We start from the raw sequence: 17,518 nt of genomic DNA, 5'->3' as shown, positions 1-17,518 counted from the left end.
CTGCCTCTACCCTGCTCACTCTCTCCCTCTGTCTCTCTCTTTCTCAAAATAAATAAGCTTTTTAAAAAATGATTAAGGTGGTAAATTTTATGTGCTGCATATTTTACCATAATTAAAAGTAGAAACTAATTTTTAAAAATTAATTTTAAACTCTGACCTTGCCAGATACCTGTGCAAATTAGATTTCTAGGGAAAAAATCCCTCATGAGATTTGTCCCAGAAAAGCAAAGTAGGAAGCACACTCATCTCCTGAGCTATCAAAAGGAGCAATCCACATTGATACTTCCTACCAAGGGGGATCCAGTTAATTTTTGCCAGTGCATTTGCAAAACAGAGGAGAATCTGTGAGGTGGTTCTAGCATTAATCCCCATAGCCACTTCACTCCACTCCCCTTCCCCCCACCAACCTTTTTAATGCTTTACCAGGTACCAACTTCTACAATCCCAAGAAATTTGGAAAAACCAAGACAGGTCTACAGAATGCCTACTGTAAAAACAGATCAAGCATTTAAACAGAGGCATAGAAAATACTTTCTTCTCCCCTCTTCCCATCACACATCACACATGGCTTCGCATAGGTGCCCATCTATTTGCTTAAATTACCTACCATTAATAACTCCTCAGTAAAGGTATGAAATAAAACCCTATTAAATCAACATCACATGTTCACATATCCTAGTCTCAAGGCCTTGCAGAGCCCTAAAAAAGGGAAGATATAAAAGATGGTAGAGGGTCAACAGTGTCAACGAAGTTCCAGCCCATAAAGAACCATGATATTAAAGAAGAAAACTATTAGAAAACTATTAGATTCCCTGAGTGAACAAAAAGTGGGATAGGAAGAATATCCAATAGGAACTGTTGTTTGAAGTTTCATCAGTGATAGTAACATATTCAGAGAAAGAATGGATCAAAAGGACTGAATGGGTTTGTTAGCATAGAAAACAGGGATTCAGAGAAGCAAGAAAGATCATGCACGCTCACCACTCTCAAAGACAGGAAAGCACAAGACAGAAAGAGAATCTTCACTCTACTTTGGATCCTGCCATGTCCTCTTATGAAATAACCTCAAAGCTTTCTAGATATATAGAGAGAAACGGATGCATCGATATACGGATCTACATCAAGTTTTGATTACTAATTGGGCTCTCCAGAGCTGCTTATGTGCTTTAGGTATTCTCACAGGAAAAGGGCATTATCAAAATAATGTTCTGGTTACAGTGAGTCTATTTCCGACTGTTAACTCTGAAAGCACTGGCAAAGTTTAGTTTCTGGGCCTTGGACTAAAGCAGTTTCACCAAGCTGATGCCACCCTGCAGGACCTCAGCTAATCATTTTTCTACCAGCTTTTCTCAGGACTGTTTAATGCACAATATTTAGTTAAAAATTTTTCCAGATTTTTAAGTAAAAGAGTATGGGGTGGGCAGCACATCATGGTAATGGAGGCTAGTTACCCAAGTTTTCATGAAGAACGTGAATACTTCATGAGAAAGAGAACAAATGCTATTCTTGCCTGTTCAACAATCTTGCATAATCATAAGACTTTTATAAAGACTTATAACCAACCTTTCTCAGTCAGCCATTTGAACACTGAGTTGCATGTAAGATGACCATATAATTTATCATCTATACCAAGATACTTTTGAAAGCAAAAGAAAATTTTGTTTATATCAATAACAAGCATAAAATAGGACTGTCTCAAGCAAACAGAAGTATATTATCATTTTAGTCTTATGGCCTTGATCACTGAATATTCATTAAATACCTACTTAGAAAAAGGACTAATTCTCTTCACAATTAAAAACACAACTAGAAGCTTTTGAAACAGAGTGATCTCAATTCATTATTCAATAAACAAAATAATTTCCCAAACACAGAAAAACTTAGGATGACATTGGTCTGTTCATCTTCCCCCAAAAAAATTTGTTCAGCTCAGGGTTAGTAAGAAAAAGAAACTCCTACTGCTGCTGATGAAGCCATCTGTGCTTCAGAGACGGCTGACAGGTGCCTCCAGAAGAAGCAATCAAAAGTCATTAACGATCAAAATCATGACAATTAAATACAAGGATCTATTAGGGTCTTATTATCCAAATTTCAATGAAAAGAATTCCAACACCCTCTCCCCCCAAGAGAAGAGCAGTTACTTTAGTTTTTCAATCCATCCGTTGTCCTCTGCTTTTCAGATTATAACTGAAATAGCTTGAGCCCTCAAAATTTTTTAAGAGTACACTCTTCTCTCAGCCAGACCACTTTCATACTAAGGAAATGTATTCTGAGAAGATGTGGCATTTTTAAAAGTTCAAAGTTGAAAGCATACATTCTATAAATAAGCCTACAATGAAGTGCTAAAAGGTTTATTTCTGATTTCTTATTTCACAAACTAGGAACTAGGCATAAAAATATTGGGTCATAAAATGCTTAAAAAGTAGATTACTAGAAACTAATAGAACACATTATTATCTATTGAGCCAATGATGGGTCAAATGGCATTTTGAATTCTTGCAGAGAATATGAATATGACCTTCATGTATACCATTTACAGAAAGCAATTTTATTTACATTTTTAAATCCACATAAAGGTGAAAGATGATACTGCTGCAAAATGGAACATTTAATTTTTTGCCCCAAGGCATAACTAAGCTCTCCCAAGGTCAAACGTAGCACAAGCCTGAAATGAAACCAGATTCTCCCCCCACCATCCAATGCCACTTTGGGCAGGAGTATGTTGGGTCTACTTTTATTCTTCAGAAATAGAAAAATTCCTAATTCTAACACGAGTAAGTGTATAGAATATTTGGTGGGCATTTTTCTATTTTATTTTTTAAATCATATATCTAGACTATGATAAGAATGCCTAAGCTAAAATAGTTGAATGTTTGGGACTATTTTGACAATAAGGTATTACACTAAACAGATATTTTAAAGTTTCTTAGTTTGTATCATCACGCAAAGACTTTACTTTTAAAAGAATACGAATTTGCATGTCTGTCTTATATCCAGTAAGCTGTCGGAACACGGGACTCATGAGAATGCCACAGGAGAAACTAGAGTTTTTGCCTCTTACATGTGGTTATCCCGTTACAAATAAACTCTGTTCTTCTCTCCCCACTTCCTTCTGTCCAGACATGGCAAGTAATTCAAAATACAGGTATATGATTTGCTAGGAAAGATACAGATATTATGGATCATTTTAAACTCCATCACAGATGACTGTGAGGGTTGTGCTTTATGCCCTGGTCTCACTTATTACCTTACCCTGAGGCCCAGGGATCATTTTTTATATCAGTCAGGTCAATAGATGTAGACTTCCTAAAGAGATTGTATCCCACATGCCATCAGCATAAGCTTGAGTCACAGCCATTAATATCAAACCTGCATTTGTTACCCTTGTATCCCCCATTTGTCGGGAAGCCTCTCCAGAATAACTACATCTAATGATGAAAACAACATTACAGTAGCACCACAGCAATTTTATGCGCACTCCAGCTACCCAAATAAGGTCTACCCAGAGCAGTGGAAAAGAAGAACTCTGTGTTAAAGTGGAAAGCAACAGTTACTTCTTTCAAAAACTTTTTAAAATGAGGCTCATTCTCCTCCCCCTCCATTACAGGCACCCATGCATGCATACATGCATACATGCACACATGCACATACACACACACACACACACACACACACACACACACACACACACAGACAATATGGTGTAGGAATTAAAAGCACTGACTCAAGAATTATATTGCCTAGGATCGATTATTGCCACCTTGCACTAGATACATTCTCAATGCCTTAATTTCCTCATCTATAAAATGGTGTATTATTAATGATATGACTACAATGGGCTTAGTAATATATTAAAACTAATCATATGAACAATACTGATACTAATAGTACCTATCATCTCATAGGACTGAGAAAAATAAAATGAAAATGAAAAAATAAATCCATGCTAAAGTTGCTAAAGTCCTGGCACAGTGCTTGGCTCTGGGTATAAACAGGAATGTAGAACACTTTATCCTCTGCAGTCATCCCATACCTTTCCCAATTCTCATGTCAAATCCAAGACACAAAAAAGTTCTATGTAGGAACCTCTTCTTGGGTAATCAGGGCAATGCCTTGGAAGGAGGTATATGGTGGCAGACAGGAGATATTTTGAGCCACATAGGAGAGGGGTGCTGTGGCTTTCACCTATTAAATTATTTCATCTAGTACTGCTGGGAGCTTAGGGTGCTGCCACATCTAGGAAGTCAGCTACAATGAACTTTAGTGGAGAAAAGTAGCCCATACCATGGCCAAAGGACCTTGGACTTCAAAACCCAGGAGGCTAGATGTTTTGATTACTTTGTATGCAAATTTTAACAGAATTTCAACTGTTAGCAGTAATTAAAAGCAAAAATTGCTCACAAATATCAATATTTTATTTTTTAAATGTTTATTTTTTGAGACAGAGACAGCATGAGTGGGGGAGGGGCAGAGAGAGAGGGAGACACAGAATCTGAAGCAGGCTCCAGACTGAGCTGTCAGCACAGAGCTCCATGCGGGGCTCGAACCCACGGACTGTGAGATCATGACCTGAGCTGAAGTCAGATGCTTAACTGACTGAGCCACACTGGCACCACACAAATATCAATATTTTAAATTAGATCTTAAGAAATGTTCACACTGTTTGCCACCTAAATTAAAACATCACAAAAATTCTCACTCAACTAGGCAATCTGTTCAGTAGGCCTGTCAATTACTTGTGTCTTCATTTCAATAAACACTTGATTGGTTGCTGTGGAAATGGCCATTTTCTTCTGGCTTTACACAATGGTTACTATTCCCATTAAATTCATATGGCTCTCTGGGCAACACTGGGCAACTGTACAGCAATAAACCACTGGGAAAGAAAAGATGGTCCTAGGATAGAGTCAGCCTTTGCATTTACCCAGATAAGGGTAAATGTGTTGGGAGCAGGGGAACCTGGTCCAGAAACCTTCCTGTCTAAAAAGTATCAACACTTTTTTCTTTACTAGTTTACCACTTTTATGTGCCAGGCACCTGTCAAAGCTCTTTATAGCGCATTACCTCAGTTAATCCTCAATAATAACCGTATGGTTTAAGAAGTATTGTTAGCCCCATTTTACAGATACGGAAACTGGGTTCTGAGAGGTTAAAAAGTTTGCCCAAGATAATCAAAAAGAATGAAATCTTCCCATTTGCAACTACGTGGATGGAACTAGAGGGTATTATGCTAAGTGGAATTAGTCAGTCAGAGAAAGATAAACATCATGTGACTTCACTCAGACGAGGACCTTAAGACACAGAACAGATGCACACAAGGGAAGGGAAGCCAAAATCATATAAAAACAGGGAGGGGGACAAAACATAAGAGACTTAAATATGGAGAACAAACTGAGGGTTGCTGGAGGGGTTGTGGGAGGGGGGATGGGCTAAATGGGTAAGGGGCATTAAGGAATCTACTCCTGAAATCATTGTTGCACTGTGTGCCAACTAACTTGGATGTAAATTTGAAAAATTAAAAAACAAGTTTGCCCAAGGTCACAGAACTAAGAAATCACATTGCTATTCTCTTCCAGCTTCTTTCTCTTAACAAGTCATTTTTAGTGCTACTTCCCTTAAGGGAAGCGAGTGATCTGAGAGAGGGAGAGATCCTGAAATGACTGAAAAACGGCCTGTTTTCTCCCTCCTGTGGCCAGGTCCACATTGGAGCCAACATGTCATCCACTTTTTCATCATAACTCTTTTTTTAAGCATTTTTTTAAATGTTTATTTTTGAGAGAGAGAGGAACAGAGTGTGAGTCAGGGAGGGGCAGAGAGAGAGGGAGACACAGAATCTGAATCAGGCTCCAGGCTTCTGAGCTGGCAGCACAGAGCCTGACGCAGGGCCAGAACCCGCCACCCATGAGATCATGACCTGAACCTGGCCGCTGAACTGACTGAGTCACCCAGGCGCCCCTCATCATAACTCTTCTATTTCTACCATGAATTCAGTGTTGACACTTGCACAGGGGCCATGACATTACCCATTTAGTAGAAATAATAGTAGAAGTAGTCTTGGTAGGATATCAGCCATCTTTCCACATGTGCATTTGCCTTTAAAGCCTCTTGTTTTCTTCACCAGTTGATCAAAGAACAGAAGCAGACTGTAGGGGGCTGGAGGGGGTGTGTGGGTATACATCAATCTGAGAGAGGTGCATATATATCTAGCCACACATTAATTATAGCCATTCTAATTGTAAAGGACTTCAGTCAAGAATGCAAGGCAGGATTAAACATCTCGGGCCAAACCATTCACTTGTCACGTTTCCACTCTCCAGCACATTTCAGAGAGCAAAGCTGCAGATCCAAAAGCAGTAGTTCAAGCAAACCTGTGCTAATGCCAGATCTGCATTAGTTTGATAATGGCTAGAGATTACGACTGGCTCTTTGGTGCAGCTGTTCATAACTGTGTCTTATTAAACCAAAGAAATAAGGTTGAAAATCTAACATGAGGCACTCATCATTCAATTATGTATTTCTTGTGAAAGAGGCAAAAACTCTGCCATGTTCTGCAAAATCTCCACATCAATAGCAATTAAGTTTCACATCAAGACCAGAGAAATACTACACTGACTATGCATGAATAACTTCCTTTCATATGCAGTGGTTTGCATCTTTCTCTGCATTTAATTCTGGAAAACAATAAATGACGGTGCCTTGGTACAAGAAACTAAATACAAATAACTGAAAAAGATACGTGAGTAAAGGTATTTTATATTTTGATTTTAGAGATCATATAGTCAGCCCTATTATCAACACCACAGCTGCCCCAACAACAAATTACAACTCATCATTTTACAAAGAGATTTAGAATCAAACCTTGGATTAATTACAGTATTTTCACTGAAAACTTCTCAAACAGAAAGCGTAACAGAATTCATGTTATCCAGTCCATGTTTTTAAGAGTTTTCTATCAAGCATTGAACAGCATCAGCAATGAATACAGCCAGTTGGTAACTTAGGACATTGTTTCTTATTTAAAGGAGATGTTAACACAATAATTAAGGGCCCATTTTTACAAAAAGGACAAAAGGGACAAAAAAAGAGTCTAACTATTTTAGGTAGTCTTTGAATGAAATAGGGGGGAAAAGAATGTTTTGAAAATGGTTTTTGGCCATTATAATTTTCAATCCAATCAGACAAAATAAGAAAAAAAAAACCTTCATTCTCTAAATGAAAATACACAGTTAAAAAAAGAAAGAAAAGAGAAGAAAGAAATTCATAGTGGGGCTAATGAGATCCATAAACCAAGTGACAGAATAAAGAAAACCATAGTTTTTAACGTATGTTTAAAGGGAAGAAAAGAATGAAAACCACCAATTTTTCTAAATTTTGCCCACATTTATGGAAAGTAGCTGAAGAGATTTAATAGTGTCATTATATTCAGAAAGTCTCATTTATAAGGAGTTTGAGGCTAAATTAAAACCTCTACTTATTTTCTTCTTCAAAAATTCACATTTAATATTCACAGTCCACAACTCCAATAAGTATATTGTTGATCATTTTAAACAAAATAATAAAAACAATATTGGAAGGTTTTTTTTTAATTTTCTTTATAGTAACCCATGGATCTCCTTGTAATCTGGTAAATCAAACAAATGAATCTTTCCTAAAATTTTGATTGTGTACTTCGATGTTGCCTCAGAGTCTTACAATCAGTTTCAAAACTGGTCAAGTACATAAAAGAAGGGGCAGGTTTATGATTAGCACATCAGTTCACAAAGAAGGACAATAAATTTCCATTATATTGTCAAACTCACTCAAAACAATCAAATATTTCACTGAACCATTTACAACTATTGATTGCACACAAAACCTGACTTTATATTCTTCCTATTTTAAGTAGAAGTGATATTTTACAAGGGCTTCACAAGTAAGAGATTGTGAATGTAAAGCAGTCCATTAATTTTATATAAGCTGTTTTATATACCTGTGGGCCTCTAATAACATTCAGCTACAAGGTTACAAGGAGAAGAATCATTTTCTAAAGTTCAGTTGGAGAGGTTGGCGTATATATACATAACTAAAATTCTAGCTGTCATGCCAGCAGTTTCTTTACCAAAATTGCTTTCATTCTGTAGCTGAAAATACTGACATAAACAGGACAGTAGTATAGTGTCAGTTACCAGATTCCTATCAAGGAAATGTTACTGTCAAACTCAAGTTGAAATTTCAAGGCCAGCAACTTAGAAAACAAAAGGATTCCCCACTGTAATTTCTCATGGAATCCTTCAAAAAGGAAATGTACAGATGTATATCTAATCTTCCTCTATATGCGTGTGTGTATGTGTGTATGTGCGTGTGTGTGTGTGTGCGCGCGCGTGCATTTAACTTGTAAATGAAAAAGACACTTCTAAATCAGGAAATTTTCTCCAAGCCTTTCTATCATAATTTTTTCTGGTAATAATCTATTTTACAGAAGGAAATCTGTGCCTCCTTCCTTTTAGACTGTGACTTTTGGTTTTATTAAAATTCCTCCCGATTTGCAGTGTGATATCTTTGTGTTGGCTCTGGAAGGCCACGTTACTTACTCTATGTATAAATGTGTGCACTGTGGTGGGTTAGGTACAGGGAGAGGCAGAAAAAATGCAGGGCTTTGCAGATGTTTCTTTCTGCTCAGCTTCCTGCATCATAATGCAACTTTGCCATGCTAAGCCCAGTGTACATTTTCATTGAGTGGCTAGCCGGGACTTTTGTTCCACTAAGTTAGTACAAGCTAATAAATGTCTTTTCACTTTATTGGGACTTCTCTTTAAAAAGACATGACTGTGAGGTCTGGTCTTACAGAGATAGTCTTTCAGACTTGAGAAAAGTAAATTAAAAAGACATTCCTGCTAATATCAAAGCGGGCTTATTACTTCAATATAAGCACTTCCTTAATTTTCCTTCCTCAGCATGCTACATAAATATAAATAAAAAGGCTCTCCACTGGATGCATGTTACATATATCTCACAGAGTTTAATTATAAAGCCTCTAAAAATGAAGATGGTGGGAGGAAATGATGTCAGTAGATCATACAGTTCTGGTATTGAGTTAGCTGGCTGTCTCTGACAGCACAGAACAAAGACACTCAGGTAATCACAATATACCATGAAAGGCTGGGCTTGGAGAAAAAGAAAATCCAAGGGGTAAAGAGTATGATTTCTACTTTAGTGCTTGGAACTTCACAATTTTCAACTTTGTTTTCATTAATGTTATTACAGATGTTATTATAATTATGATAATTTTAATGCAATTAAGGAGGAGGAGTTAGGCTTTCTAAATACCACACCCTCTCTTCTCTGCTAGACTGATCAAATATAAAGAAGGGGTGAGGCAGATGAAGGCCAAGCACTCAAAAATACACACATACACACAACACCCCTGGATTGATCCGTAAAAGCAACGACATTGCAGGAAACAGTGAAGACACCCGAACAAAGAATACAACTTTCATCCCAGTGGCTGCCCACCAGGGGTGGCAGGCAACTTCTAAGAGTAAGAAAGACTTCCCAGGAGTGCGGGCTGCGCAAACAGGGAGAAACAGGAAAACGCTGTGCAATTCACTAGGCAGGACCCTGAACACTGCAGTGACTTCAGTGGGGTTAAGGTAGATTAAAAACTGCAGCCAGCTGGCCCCGAAGGCAAAACGCTAGCTTCGCGCTGGGAAGAGGAAGGCTATCTCAGCCAGGCCTTCAAGAATACCCTGGAGACGTTGCGCCTGACCCTTTACTTCCATTCCTATTCAATTCCCGGTCTCTCTTCACCTCCAGATTGGCTCTCTTCTCGCAGGTCTGCCTTTCCCCAAGCCGGTTTCTCACACAGGTTGATGGAGCACTGCCTGCCAGACCTCGCTCCTTTAATACTGTGGGGATTTGCAGAATCGGGTATCCTGAAAGGATTGACTCTTCCAATAAGGCGAGAGAAACGGACAGAACTTCCCAGCCAACCTTCGCCTTTGACACAGAGAACCCCTAGCGCCAACTCTGGGTACTCCCGGCTGATTTCTGGACCAAATCAAGCGTGTGACCACCGCCAAAGAGGAACTGCGCACACTTTAAGTGACCGCAGTGACGGCTCTAGAGGGCTCAGAAAGGCCCAGGAAGGATGTGCAACAGCAGCCAGAGAAGGGGAGCGGAGGAAGGAAAAGGGGAGGAGGGACAGTCGTGGTGTAGGAGGGTTTGGGGGTTTGTTCGGGGGGGGGGGGGGGTTAAGGGCTTTTTATTTGTTTTGTTAAGTAAATAAGGAGAAATTTCCCCCCACCCCATCCCTGTTCTAATGATGATAGATTCCACGCTGCATCAGGCCCCACGCTGGGGAGCCTAACCACACGGAAAATAATGAGGCTGCATCCCCATTCGTCTGCATTAAAGGCGAGCCGGGCACTTTCGATAGGAAATATATCGATTCCTTTGCCCGGGCCTTGGTTTGTCCTGCTCCCCGTGAATAATTGCTGCTCCTTTAGAAATTCATAATAATTAGGACTTCCCACCCTGGGCCCGCGCCGCTTTTTAAAGGCGCCTGATCCTGGAGGGCGTCTCGGTGGCTCCAGCCGTGTTCCCTGCAGGTGGGAGAGAGAGCATGAATCATTCCCCCCCCCCACACACACACACGTGGTTTTACTCTGAAGAGAAAGTTGATTCCCCCTCCAAACCTCAGTTTCCTTGTGTGTCAAATGGGGCTTTTGCGCTGTTAAAGATACAACTTTACATCACTTGAGTCATGCCTGTTTGGGAGGAGGGGGAGATTTAACGAACTGTGTGAGGGAATGCGGACAGGCGGGGAGAAAGTGGGAGACACAAGGATTCACCACCCCTCAGCCTGAACTCTGTGGCAATCACGTGACGCCGCAACCCACCGATGTTGTGGGGGGAAGGGGGGCAAACGAGCTGATCTGACCACAGGAAACACCGAGACCTAGCTATCCGAGCTCATTGCTCCCGAACGCCTGGGAGGGGGAGGCAGGTCGTTAAAGTCGCGACTGGGCGGTAGAGAAGTGACTGCGGAAAGCGCCAACTCTACTTCTAGAGGGGCCGAGCCCGCGCGGCCGCGGGGGAGGAGGGCTCAGCGGCGGACACCAGGCGGGGCGGAGCCTGTGGCTCTGTCCGTGGTTCTGAACTACCGCTCTGCAGGCCGGGCTGGCAGAACTACCGCCGCAGGCCACCGAACCATTCAATCCCGTACCCGCGACCTCCCCCCGGAGAACTGCTGCAGTCCTGCCTGCTGCCCCAGAAGCGCCGAAGCTCGGCGGCGTCGACAAAAAGTTCCCCTGAAGCAACGCTTTGGTGGGAAGGCTTGGATTCCAGACGCCAGAAGGCTGCACCTGTGTTTTCTCCAACCAGCTGGGATTGCTCGAGGTCACCTGAGGCTAAAAGCAGACAATAGAGCGTGCGTAGCTGTGGCGGCGGCGACTCCCGCCCGGAAACTTCGCGGGGCCCGAACACTGCGGCTTTGGTGAGAGGGCTGTGTTTTCCGACTCTAGGGTATGAAGCCTACGTCGAAGAAAGTTTCTGGCTCCTAAACTGCAGAAGACGACTTGATATGGCCTTTAAAATCAATGGATGGGGAGGGGTTCTGAGACCTAGGGCGGGATGTGTCAGGAGGACCCCCCTTCCCTCCAGTGGGGAGAGGGAGTCCGACCTCCCTTGGCGGCCTTCGCCGCCACTGCCTCGGATCCTTCCCGTCAGGATCCATTAGGCTTACGAGGGTGATGGGCGAGGCCTGGCCGGAGTCAGGTTCAGCAGAGACGCGCAGAGCCCCCACGAGCCAGTTTCTAAGGAAACCCTCAGTATTTCTCAGCAGCAATTTGTCTTATTGTAGGAGAAAGAAGCAGTACAAGAAAAGCCTCTCGGTTCTCCATTCTCATGCAGATGAGGTGATGCGCTCCGGCTGCGGCCTGTGTATCCCCCTCCCCATCGTATTTCCGGCTTGAACAAGTAAAATACCCTCATTAATTTAAAGGAAGTTGGAGCGTCAGAAGGCGTTTCGCAACTTGCGGCGGCCGGAGAGGCAAGTAGTGCACTCTCGCTGCTCCTGGGACCCCACTGCGCTCACTATCCCAAACCCCCGCTCGCCACCTTGCTTTCCACCGTCCCGAGCACCCGACTAAACGCCAAAGGAACTTCCTGTAACGAAGGGCACCTGAAAAAAGATTTCTCTCCCTCCCACCCCCACCTCACCCCCGCCAGCCCTCGCCTCCGTAGTAAACAAAATATGCCAGAAAAAGCTGTTTACAGACGGGGTAATTAGGTTTTCAGCCAGCAGCAGAAACGCGGCGCGCTCATTAGAAGTTTAAACAAACAGCCAGCAACCCTCGAGGGCAGACTGCAAAGTTGGAAAATGCGCAAACGTGCTCCTAGGCGCGCGGAGGGGCACGAAGAAGCCGCCAATATATATCATCTCAATAAAAAGCCGCTCTTGGAAAGCTTGCATAGTAATTGAGATGGGCGCTCTTTTCTGATCTGGGTTGGCATTTCCTCATCTCGAGCTGACAGAGCCAACTCAGGAAATTGCGGGTAATATTCATCTGGGGAGCACTTTCATTAAACGTAATTCATTCGACTTTCACAATAAATTGAGTGACATCCTTACAGCGGAACCTTTTTATCCTTGATTAAGTGCTTGCCAAGCTTTGGTTTCCCACTTTATTGTCACATTCCTTCAAGCAGAGTCGTCAACATGCCAATCGACAGCAGAAAAAATGTGCGCGTCTTGTTTACCAAGCTCCGGGAGGGGTTAGTGCTGACATAGAGAAAAAGAGCTGGTCGGGAGCTTGAGTAGCGGATAAATCAAGACCGCAACTTCCTGCAAACACGCGTCGGGACCTGAGGAATGGTGGCGAGTAGACGGCAGGTGGGGGGTGGGGAGGCGAGAGAGTATACCCAACTTACCACCCCGCTGCTCCTGTACGCAGCCGACCCCGACCGCCCCTCGCCTGTCTGACTAGTCCGCCTCCCTCTATTAATTAAAATAGTTAAAGACTGTTAAGGTCTTAGAATGAGATCTGAAGATCCTACAGGACTTGGTTGTTTTAAGGGAACTTTACAGAATCGAATCAAAGCTAGGCATCTTATTTAAAAATAAACAAACAACTCTGAAAGAATCCACACTCCCTAACTTGCCACTGGAAAGCAAGCAAACTTTCAGAGCCTCTATCGGCTTTCTTTCTGGGCGCAAGGGTGCAACAAGAGTGTTATTTCTCATTCCCAAGATTCCCTTTTGACTCTTTGAACAAACGCCGCCAGAGCCAAACTCATTCTAGGCTCTTCAGACCCCGGAATTCCAAGAGAAGCTGAGGACCGCCTCGATAATTCAGGACTGGGAGAGATCAGGAAGGCGTCCCTTTGCCAATAGGTGGTCCCTTCTCCCTCACCCCCTATAAAATCAAAGAAGGCCAAGACAGAAAATTGCTTATTTGAAAAAGCAATATCCAAATGCTTTCATCACTCAAATGTCCTTTTGAAAATATTGTCCACGGTGGTTATTACCTGGACAATGCTGTCAATTTCTGTAGTCTGCAGAAAATTTTCCCTCATATAAAAAAGTAGGACATTGGGCACCTGTCTCAAAAAAATCAACCAATTTCCCTGCCACCAGATACATTTTTCACCCAGACAACACTTTCATTAAGGAGGAAATAGCAGTCAACAATTCAAAGCCAAACAGAAATCAACTTCACACAAAGAGGAGCCACGAACTTAATGGCTTTCCGGGAAAACAGCTGAGAAAGTTGGAGTAATTCTGGTTCTCCCCTTCTGATACTGAAGGCAGTTTCCCCCAGAAGCTATTACTAGAAGGCCCCACACCACAATAATCCTCCTGAAGTGTGGCAGAAGGACAACCCACCCAAGCGCTTCCTACCACCCAGGGAGCTTTCTTGGTCAATGGATAGTTGAACATTTCAGGAAAATACCTGGGATAGTAACAACTTTTCCTCCCACAGAGCCCTAAAATATGTCTTGGGACTGATGAGTTCTCATGTTAGGCTGCTGGGGTATAGTCTTCTTCAAAAATCTAGGTTTAATCCTGTATCAGGAAGGCTGACCCAGGATAGAAAACTCTGGAAATGCAGCAGGGGCGGGGAACTTTTAGTACTGTCTCCAAGAACTGGGCTTAATAGAAAACACTGAATAACTGTTAGGTAGTTAATGCACTTTTCTTTTTAGGAATAAACCCAAATTGTAAAATTTTCAGTGGGCAGTGGCTTAATTTTCCAAGGATGTAAAGTGCTTATACCTAATCCAAAGGACAGAGATTGGTGGTCTCTCTCCTGCTGTTTTTCCTCAGCTTCCTCAGTTCTTAACAGCCATCTTCACACTGCGTGAAGTTCACCCAAACGGTCTGGCTTCTAATAGTGTGGAGGTAGTATTCCATGGATTTATTAATCATTCTTTAGTCTCTGTTAAAAATTGGTGTGGAACTCATATTTTAAGGACACTCTAATTTTGAGGGAATAACTGACTCAAAATCTTTTTTAAGGACAAGGTTTGGAAAGAATTTTTCAATTCATGCCCATATTGGTTAAAAAAGCAACCAGATTATTAGCGATTTTAATTCCTATCAGAACTAGTGGGGCCTAAATTGGAGAGTGAAGAGCCTCTTCTCATGAGAACAGAACTGTGGATGTGTGACTGACCACAATAACATCATTCAACCCCTTGTCACATTCCCTGGACTCAATTTCTGAATAACATTTTTGTTGACATGCCCAGGGATTGCTCATTAGACTCAGTTCTCAACTCTGAAAATTGCCATAGGTGAACCCCCAACAAGACACCTCTGCTTTCTACAGGGAGGTGCTCTCCCTGAGTGCCCTGGCCTATCCTTCAGTTTGATCCACTGAGAATGACCCAATTTAGGACTCCCTTTCTTCAAGACCAGAAACCACATTTTCCTAGTTTATCCAGTGTGTGCTTCAATTCAGTTAAAATGCTATCGTCCTGTTACCCATTCTATCATACTGAAAACATCTGGGAATCAGTCCAGAACTGACAAGAGAATAAAGATTGCAGGACTTGTTTTTTTTTTTTTTTTTTTTTTTTTTTTTACACAAGTATTGTTATGCCATAGGTTCCTCTCCTGCTGAATTGAGACTTTTAAATAAATCTACAATACACAAAATTCAATGGACAGAAAATTTCCTTGCCTTTATTTTTTTTAATGGTTTCCAATTCCCCTGCTTTTATGGCTGGAGTTAGCCCTGTGGTGATTTTTTAATATGCCAGCTAATATGCTTCAGAAGGTTACTTTGTAGACACATTTCTAATTCACTTCCCTTTGCAGTACTAAATTCACTTCCAGTTTGAAATAGGACAGAATCATCTCACAATAAACACAAAAACACTCAAAATCCTCAACCTAGAACAGGCATTCAAAGAACTCTGGACCAAGAAACATACTCTGAGAACATTCACCCAAATACAGGCAGGAGACTGGCTTAAGAATAGAGCATTGAATGCTCTCTATAGAGAACTGGTTTTTATTAAAAAAAAAATCCATAATTTGGGAATATTTAAGGTATTTGTCAATAAGCAGAAGCACAAATACTTTTGTGTAAGAAATACCTAAACAAATCTTGTTCCCTGGACATAATGTAGCGATCACTCCTTGGAAAACGTAACTGGGATTCCAGGGGCTGAAAAGGGAAAGGAAGGTGCACTGTGCTATCAGCTAGAAGGCAATGCATAAACAGAGCACCCTGTCACTTACCTTGTTGTGTGAGCTCATAAAGACATAAAATTACTCATTAAACTCCTGCTTGGCTATGGCAACTCAAGGAGAAAAAATAAAATAAAATAATGGTTTTGCCACCCCTGCCTTCTTGGAGTGTAACTTCAAGCAGCTCCTGATAAACTGCATGAATCTATTGTAGTTTCTGGCAAAGATCTGGGATGTTCTAAGGTACAACTACAAATAAATGATAAATTCAGTTACAGTATGAGGTGTTTTAAAACAGATGGAGAAAGAAGCTTTGACCATTTCTTGGTCCCACTGCCCTAGAGCTTTAATCAAGGCTCTCCACTTCCTTAACTGCCTAGAACCAACCTGTCCTGACTGTCCAATTCACCCTTTTAAGCTCATTTCCATGGTAAAAATCAGCTCTCTGCTCCTCCAGGAAAACATCTTGGAATTCTGTGGGCAAATAACCAGAGGATTACAATCCCTGGAAATACTACTTTGGGTCACAGCCACCAGCCTTTTGTTTTTGTGGTTTCTAATCCCCGACACACAAAACAACTTTAGATCCGAAAGAAAAGGATGGACTTCTAAATCACCTTCTCTATTTTATTTTTCACATTTTGTATTGTTTTGAGTGAGATTGGAAAAATTGTCTCCTTTCTCGGTATTGCCAAAAGGCATTCAGGTAATGAAGTCTGTAACTAAACGGTAATTGAATCAGCATAATTTGCACACTGAATGGTTTTCAAATGCTCCCAGTTTACAATTAAAGGAGAATTAATGCGCTTGTTGTTGAGAACGCAGCGCATTAGAATAAATCCAGCACTGTTGTTGTAATGAGTGGAAAACGGTTTAACTGCCAACAAACACATTTAAAATTTAACACAATGTATTGATTTCACTTCTGCTTTTGATAGATTATTTCACAGACTATCGAAATACTTGCTCCAAGCAATAAACTGCACCACGGTCGGGAGCCTTTGCCGTGTATGTGAGCACAGTCCAAGGACAATAAGAACAGTCCTGAGGTTCAGGTCATGCGTAAAGGTATGCAGAGGAAAGGGGCAGAAGGTTTTCCATGGTCAAGGGAATCGTTAATATCCCTCCTCTGTAGCTTTCATTTTGCCGTCCCTCCCTTCTTTCAATAAACAATTTCTCTATTTTCTCTGGTCAAACTTTCTGCCCTCGGTCTTTGGGCTCTCAATGTCAGTGGGTTGACTGGACACAGGTGGGGGCAAGAATGATTGAAGATGGTAAATGGGAAGGACAATTTTTGCATTCTGTCTGTGTTCCAGTCTAGGAAAGCACAGACTTCGGTGACAGAGTCAGAAAGGCTGTTCTTTTGGATTGGCTGCCCTGGCTTTCACCTGTTTACCCCAAGGTGTCCTGTAGGCGAGGACACTGACGCGCAGCGCCCTCTGGCGTCCACGGCTGTGATAGGCGATAAAGATGCAAAGACAGGCAACACTGAGGGTTCTTGGATTGAAGCTGAAACCCGTGGAATGCACACGCCCCACATACATATTCACACACGCGTATACATACACACTCATTAACATACACAGAGTTCACACAACTAGCAGCCCCTCAGTCACATGCACCGGGGCAACAGCTGGGAAATGTTCTCAGGTTAGCAACACTTTTGCTCCCAAGCTTGTGGGTTCTGAAACCCTTGGGACTGAGGGACCGCACCGACCCCCCATACCCTGCCCCATCCCGTTTATCCAGCCCCGTCGGAGAGCTCAGGCCGCCCCAGCGCTCCTCGCCCCTAGTCAGAACTCACTGAGCCCTCTGTGTGCTCTTGTGAAATAAGCTATGGGG

At 42.0% G+C, this 17,518-nt stretch overlaps 1 protein-coding gene across 1 annotated transcript in view; it reads right to left on the bottom strand.

The window, feature by feature from the left end:
* The window catches only part of NXPH1 (neurexophilin 1), a 296,568-nt gene that overhangs the window by 275,121 nt on the left and 3,929 nt on the right, over nucleotides 1–17,518 (bottom strand). The window lies entirely within an intron of this gene.

This window comes from Prionailurus bengalensis, chromosome A2 (genome assembly GCF_016509475.1).
Source record: "Prionailurus bengalensis isolate Pbe53 chromosome A2, Fcat_Pben_1.1_paternal_pri, whole genome shotgun sequence".
Lineage (NCBI taxonomy): Eukaryota > Metazoa > Chordata > Mammalia > Carnivora > Felidae > Prionailurus > Prionailurus bengalensis.
Note: the sequence above shows the minus strand (reverse complement) of the source record. Positions and strands in the feature narration are given on the sequence as shown.